We start from the raw sequence: 6,245 nt of genomic DNA on the forward strand, positions 1-6,245 counted from the left end.
TATCGTAATCACCTTAAGCATTTTCACCTTAGCATTTGATAGGAAAGATCCAAGCAGGGGGCTGTTAGCCAGATTCTCCCCATCCCCAACCCCCCACCTTAGTGTTTTATTGTTTCCGGGTTGCCTAGCAAGGATTTGTTTGCCACTCTCTCTGGGTACTTATAAATTGCCCATTTTCATTTTTGAAATGTAAGACCCCATTCCCCTATTTTCTCCTTTGTCTAAAATGTCATGTATTTTTGTCTCATTGTCTTTGGAATTTTCATGCATATGTGAATTCCCTGTACATACATATTAAAATTAGATTATCTTCTATTAATCTACTGTACTGTATGTCACTTGAATTATTCAACCTGCCAGAAGAATTAAAGGGGTACGGGGAAATTTTCCCCAGCCCTGACACTTTCTTCCTTCCTTTTCTTTTCCATCAGTGCATTATAAATAGCATTATTGTTATTGCTTATGCTAAAATTTATAGTGATTTCTTAAATCTTAATATTTGTTTGTTTGATTTTAAATAATCACTAAAATAAGGTCAAACAGCCAGCATATGAAACAAAAATTCTAATCTAAAATAATAGGGATCGATAGAAACCATTTGTGTCTCTATAGATTCTGAGATACTTTTAAAACACTTTGATGATTAAGTAATACATTTTGAGACAGTTCTCTGTTTTGTCTTAACAAATGTATAAGACAATGGCATTAAATAGATTAATAATCTCATTTACTTTTGGAAGAGTAATAGTTACTTTTTTTTTAAGAATTGAATAGGCTTTATTCATAATGTTAGGTAGCTAGTCAGACATGAGCAAGAGGGAACAAAGGAATAGGGGCCGAGCCCAGAGACCACCCAAAGAATACCCTATTGGTAGAGAATCACTTCTGCATCCCCAGAGACGAAGGAAAGTAGGATCATAATCTTAGCTGGCCTGAATTCTGGGTAAGCACATGTGCACTAGGCAAAGAGTTATAGAGCAGCCAAGTGTCAATCAAAATGACACTTACCAATCACCTAAGAATGCCTTTGTAACCATCCATTATGGCCCTAAATATAATGCAGACCTCTCCCTCTCCTGGGGTTACAGCTCTCCATCTTCCCTGGCTGTAACCAGTATCCCATCCCTACCTCCCCACCCTGAGGTACACAACTTGTTTCCACATAGCTAGCTAGTTTTAGGCTTTACCCATCTTCTACCTCAAAATGTGCTTTTTTACTAAACAAATATTTTTCAAATTCACTGAGTTGAAATTCATTTCTTCAGCAGTGAGAAGGACCTAGAAGTGTGTGTGTTACCGGAACTCCAATTGCTCCAACAGTGACAACATAGCTAAAGCTTTTAATAAAAGTTCTCAAGATAATGTATGGGTATTCTACATGTTTATAGAGTCAATGGATTTGTGTGAATGCTAGTGATTATCAGAAATGTAGAGGCATCGTCACTATTCCATAATATACAGAACTCCCTTGCTACTTTCTTTTTTCTTTTTTCTTTTCTTTTTTTTTTAGGCAAGGCAATCCATGGTTGACCTCACAGATTGCAAGGACCTTGTCAGCTTACAATCCCTTATTTTTATATTTTTTATGCCTACAGCACCTGGTCTTCCTAGGTAGTCTCCCATCCAAGTACTAATCAGGCCCAATTCTGCTTAGCTTCTGAGATCAGATGGGATCAGGCTTGTTCAGGGTAGCATGGCCATAGTCTCACTACTTTCACCAAATCTCAAACATGTATTTAAAGTAAGGCCCTGTTCCACATAAACCAAAAGAAAGCATGAGCACCTACTAACACAAAATTTTCTATATTGAAGGCACAGTGAAACTAAGGGTCCTTATGACTTGGATTAAATTTAGCTTTGAACCCAGGCTCTAGAAATCATCTCTCGCTCGCGCTCGCGCTCTCTCTCGCGCTCTCTCTCGCGCTCTTTCTCGCTCTCTCTCGCTCTCTCTCCACCCCTCACAAACCTAGTCTCTTCGTTGGATAATCAGCAACCTCTGAGGCAGAAGAAGACAATAGACCAGACCTGACTATGGTCACAAGGTTTAGACCTATGGCAGGCTAAAGATAGCATCTTGACCTAAGTTATGTTTTAGCTCCCGTGGGTAAGGTGAACCCTCTAGCTACTTTTTCATGAAACCAGACAGAGGGATACCAGAGAAGCTCTCAGAGCTGTCCTCAAGTCCTGGAGAAATGATTTATTACTCTTACTCACCTCTGAACAATCAGCTCCCAGCATGACCCCAAACCCCTAATCCATGGGGGTCTTGTGATTTTGCCCTATTATATTTGTAACCTACACACCACTGGGGAGTAAGGTCTTTAGTGCATTTAATGTAGGGAGAAGACAAGAGAACTAAAATATTAAATCAAGCTACATTCAGAGATTGCAATATGCCGATCAGCCCTGCAGCCAGGCCAGGAGGACACCTGCAGAACACAGGCAAATTTCTGCTAGGATTGCTAACAACCCATTTCCCCACACCTGTGGAAGGGGAAACAGGAACAGTAGAGTCTTTAAGTGGCTGCCCCACACAAATAAAATCTGTCATTCTCTGTGGCTAAAACCATGGGAAACCAATGGGTTAAAGGCTGGGAACTGCCAGCAGGCCTTTCACACTCCATAGTCTGTCCTTTTCATGATACATACTCTTCCCCTTCCTCACTGTATATCCATATGAAAGGAAATGGGTTTACAAAGTATTGAACTAGAACTCCTCGTCTCTCTTTGTCCCTCTCACTCTCTGCCTCTGAGAGGAGACCATACTTGGTCTGTGGAGTGTTAATCCCTTTTCTAATAAACTTTCCTTTTGACTCTAACTTTGGCATATATGTTGAATTCTTTCTACACTCTCCGCCAAAGGACACTCTTCTCTCCGTGCAGAACTTGGTCTCCCCCACATGGGAAAATTTGCCCTGTCTTGCATCACATTGGCTCCCTGCACTCCAGATTGGCCAATTTAATGTTAAACTATTTTCCTTTCCATACTGCAAACTCCTGCTCGTGCATTTCTTTTGGCCAGTGTACACAGGCAGACAGACTCAAATATCGGGGCCTGGTAACAACAGTACTTCATTTTTTGCCAGGATTTGTTTAATAGGGCCTATAAAGAAGAGATTTTGACAATGTTAAAAAGCAAACCATTGTAAATGCTGTCAATTTGTCAACAAAGTCTAGTGAGTTCTATCCAAATAATAGATTATAAAAGTTTCTAAATATATTAATAAAATGTGATGCCTTAACTAGAAACCTGAAACCTTCCTACATCAAAGTAAAAGAATTCATGGAAACGGTAAAAATTACCTATCACCGTAAGTATTTATTTCATGCATGGCTCATCCTGAAAAATTCTGTTTATTAAACTAGTACTATTGTATTCCCAGTATATCACCAAATCTTCTGTCCAAAAAGAAGTATGCAGTCACTGAAACTTGAATACACCTGGGGTGGAAGAGAAAGAGTGCAAATAATAAACAAAGAGAAGATTGGTTTCAAGAAGTTTCATAAACCAATTTGTATTGTTACTTATCTTGATATTAATATGGCATTGCTCTTATTTCTCAGAGGAACTTTTGAGTTTTCTGGTGCTCTACTAGGAATCCAGATGCTGACCTAACCAACACAGCAATATGGCACTCCCACCTCTACCCATTTTACATGTTCTTTCTTTTCTCCTCCTTATTTGGAGAAGTTTATAAATTAAAGTAATAAAGAATAGGAGGATAAAGGATAAGGGTTTACAAGAATTCTGGCTTTATTTTCAAGTAATTCTATTTATTTATTTTTAGGAAGGAAACTAGAGAGTATTTTATGTCAAACCTCTTCCTACAGGACAAAAATTTTTCTATCCCTACTATAATCCCTGTGTTCTTTTCCTCTTTGTTTGAATCTGAATCCCCTTAAAATGAAGAATTGGCTCATTAGATTAGACAGTGATTACACCGGGAGAGAATTTGGAGAGAGCTCTCTATCAAGCAGAGAAGATAATTGTAATACTGAGAAGGAGAAAAGGAGATGTTGCATGTTCATTTTGATAGATGAAAAGAAAAAACTGTCCACACAACCAAAGGACAAAACAAACAAACAAACAAACAAACAAACAAACAAACAAACTGTTCACACAACCAAAGATGAAAATCTATGTTCAATATACAAACAAGGTCTGCATGAGAGTTTAGTACCCAATGTATCTGATGCTATCTGTAATAGGTGACATTTATGATGCAGATATTTTTCTTGTTCTTATGTAATTGAACCAATTGAATACAAATGTTACAAAAATATGAGTTGTATTTAGAATAGTTAGAAGGTTAGAAAGTCTTCTCAGAATAGAGATTTTTTTCACTTTAACTAAGAACCTAAGGCATTTGGTTGCATCTCTGCTGCTTTAAAGTTAAAATATAATTTTCAAATTTTCTGTGCACTTTGTTAATAGGTTTGTCATATACTTGTAATATTCAGCATATTTATATGATATCTGATATTTCAAAGGATGTATTCTATGGTCCATATTCTTTTATGACATTTTAATTGTGTTTTTCTCACCTTTAATTAGCAAGGATAAGTCAAATTTGTTATTAAACAATAGTATCACTTAAAATACTTAAAATTTGATAATAATCTTGGCTGCTCTGTTTTTATTTTTTTGTTAATGATAATACTCCATTCAAACACACCTAAAAAATTCTATTATAGTTAACCCCTATTCAGACAAAGAATGAGTGTGCCTTTGTGGTAGTGGAGGCCCAGTTCACTTCCCATAATAGGTAAGGGACTTTTCAGTGTCACAGCTGATGTGACAGAGATCACTGGCCCTGGTCAGTCACTTCCCTTACGGCCCTCCAACCATTTAAAATACACTTTCCTTATATAGAAAGAACATGAAGAACTATAAGATGTGTATAAAAAAAAGCCCCACTGTAATGGGAGCTCAGCCTTTGGATGTGCATTTGCTGAGCCAGTGCCGGCACAATTAACATTGTGTTAAACATAGATTTATTATATGACCCAGAAACTCCACATATATCCAACAAAAATGAAAATGTATGCCTGCATGCACACACAAAATGTACACATAAATGTTCACAGCAGAGTTATCTGTAACAATCAAAATGGGGAGAAAAATCCACAATCCACATCTTAATCAGCTAATGAATGAACAAAATATAATATAACCAGATAATGGAGTACTATTTCGCAATAAAAAATAGATGAGTTATTAACACATGTTTCAATACAGATGAAACTTGAAAACACCCTAAGTAAAAAAAAGCTAGTTACGAAAGATCAATATTGTATGATCCGATTTATGTAAGATATCTAGAATAGACATATCTATAGAGACAGAAAGTAGATTGATGGTTGATTGCTACTGATGGTTGGTTGGTTTCTTTTAGGAGTAATAAAAATGTTCTAAAATTAGGTAGTGGTGATGGTTGCACAAGTCTGTGAATTTACCCAAAACTACTGACTTGTATACTTTTAAAGGGTGAACTTTGTGGTATAAAAATTATGTCTCAATAAAGCTGTTGTAAAAAAATATTTCATTTGCTTCAAATATTTCAAACAATTAAGAAAAACTTGTTAAAATTTCTTTATCACTGATACCTTGTAAGCATCTTGAGAACAGGGCATATATATATATATATATATTTTTTTCCCTTTTCTTTTTTTCTAACCCCCTCTAGGTATAGCAATCCTTTTTACATAACAGGTGCTCAGTAAATATTTGATAAATAAGTGAAAGCATACTTTAAGCATGTCTTCATGAAAAAAGTATTGAAAGGTACTACATGTACACAAGGTATTCACAACAAAATATAAAACAAGAAAATAAGAGATGATAAAGAGCTTCTTATTGCTTAAATACAGTGATAGGTAATTTTACGTGTCATCTTGGCTTGGCCACAGTAGCCAGATATTTGGTCCAATCAATACCAGTCTAGATGTTACTGGGAAGATATTTTTAAGTGAGATTAATATTTAAACTAGTAGACTTAGAGTAAAGCAGTCTACCCTCCATAATGTGCATAAGCCTCATTCAATCAGTTGAAATCCTTAAGAGAAAAAGATTGAGGTACCTGAGGAAGAGGGAATTTTGCCTCTAGACTGCTTTTGGACTCAAGCTGCAATATCAGCTCTTCTCTGGGTTTCCAACATACTGTTCTGTCCTGCAAATTTTGTACTTGCTAACCTCTATGATTGTGGAAGCCAGTTCCTAAAAATCCATCAATCAACTTCTCAGT

At 36.4% G+C, this 6,245-nt stretch overlaps 1 pseudogene; it reads right to left on the reverse strand.

Annotated features, from left to right (window-relative positions):
- Window positions 1–1,586: 1,586 nt before the first annotated feature.
- Window positions 1,587–1,705, reverse strand: LOC120608459 (uncharacterized; annotated as a pseudogene).
- Window positions 1,706–6,245: the final 4,540 nt, after the last annotated feature.

This window comes from Pteropus medius, unplaced genomic scaffold, assembly GCF_902729225.1.
Source record: "Pteropus medius unplaced genomic scaffold, Ma_sr-lr_union100, whole genome shotgun sequence".
NCBI lineage: Eukaryota > Metazoa > Chordata > Mammalia > Chiroptera > Pteropodidae > Pteropus > Pteropus medius.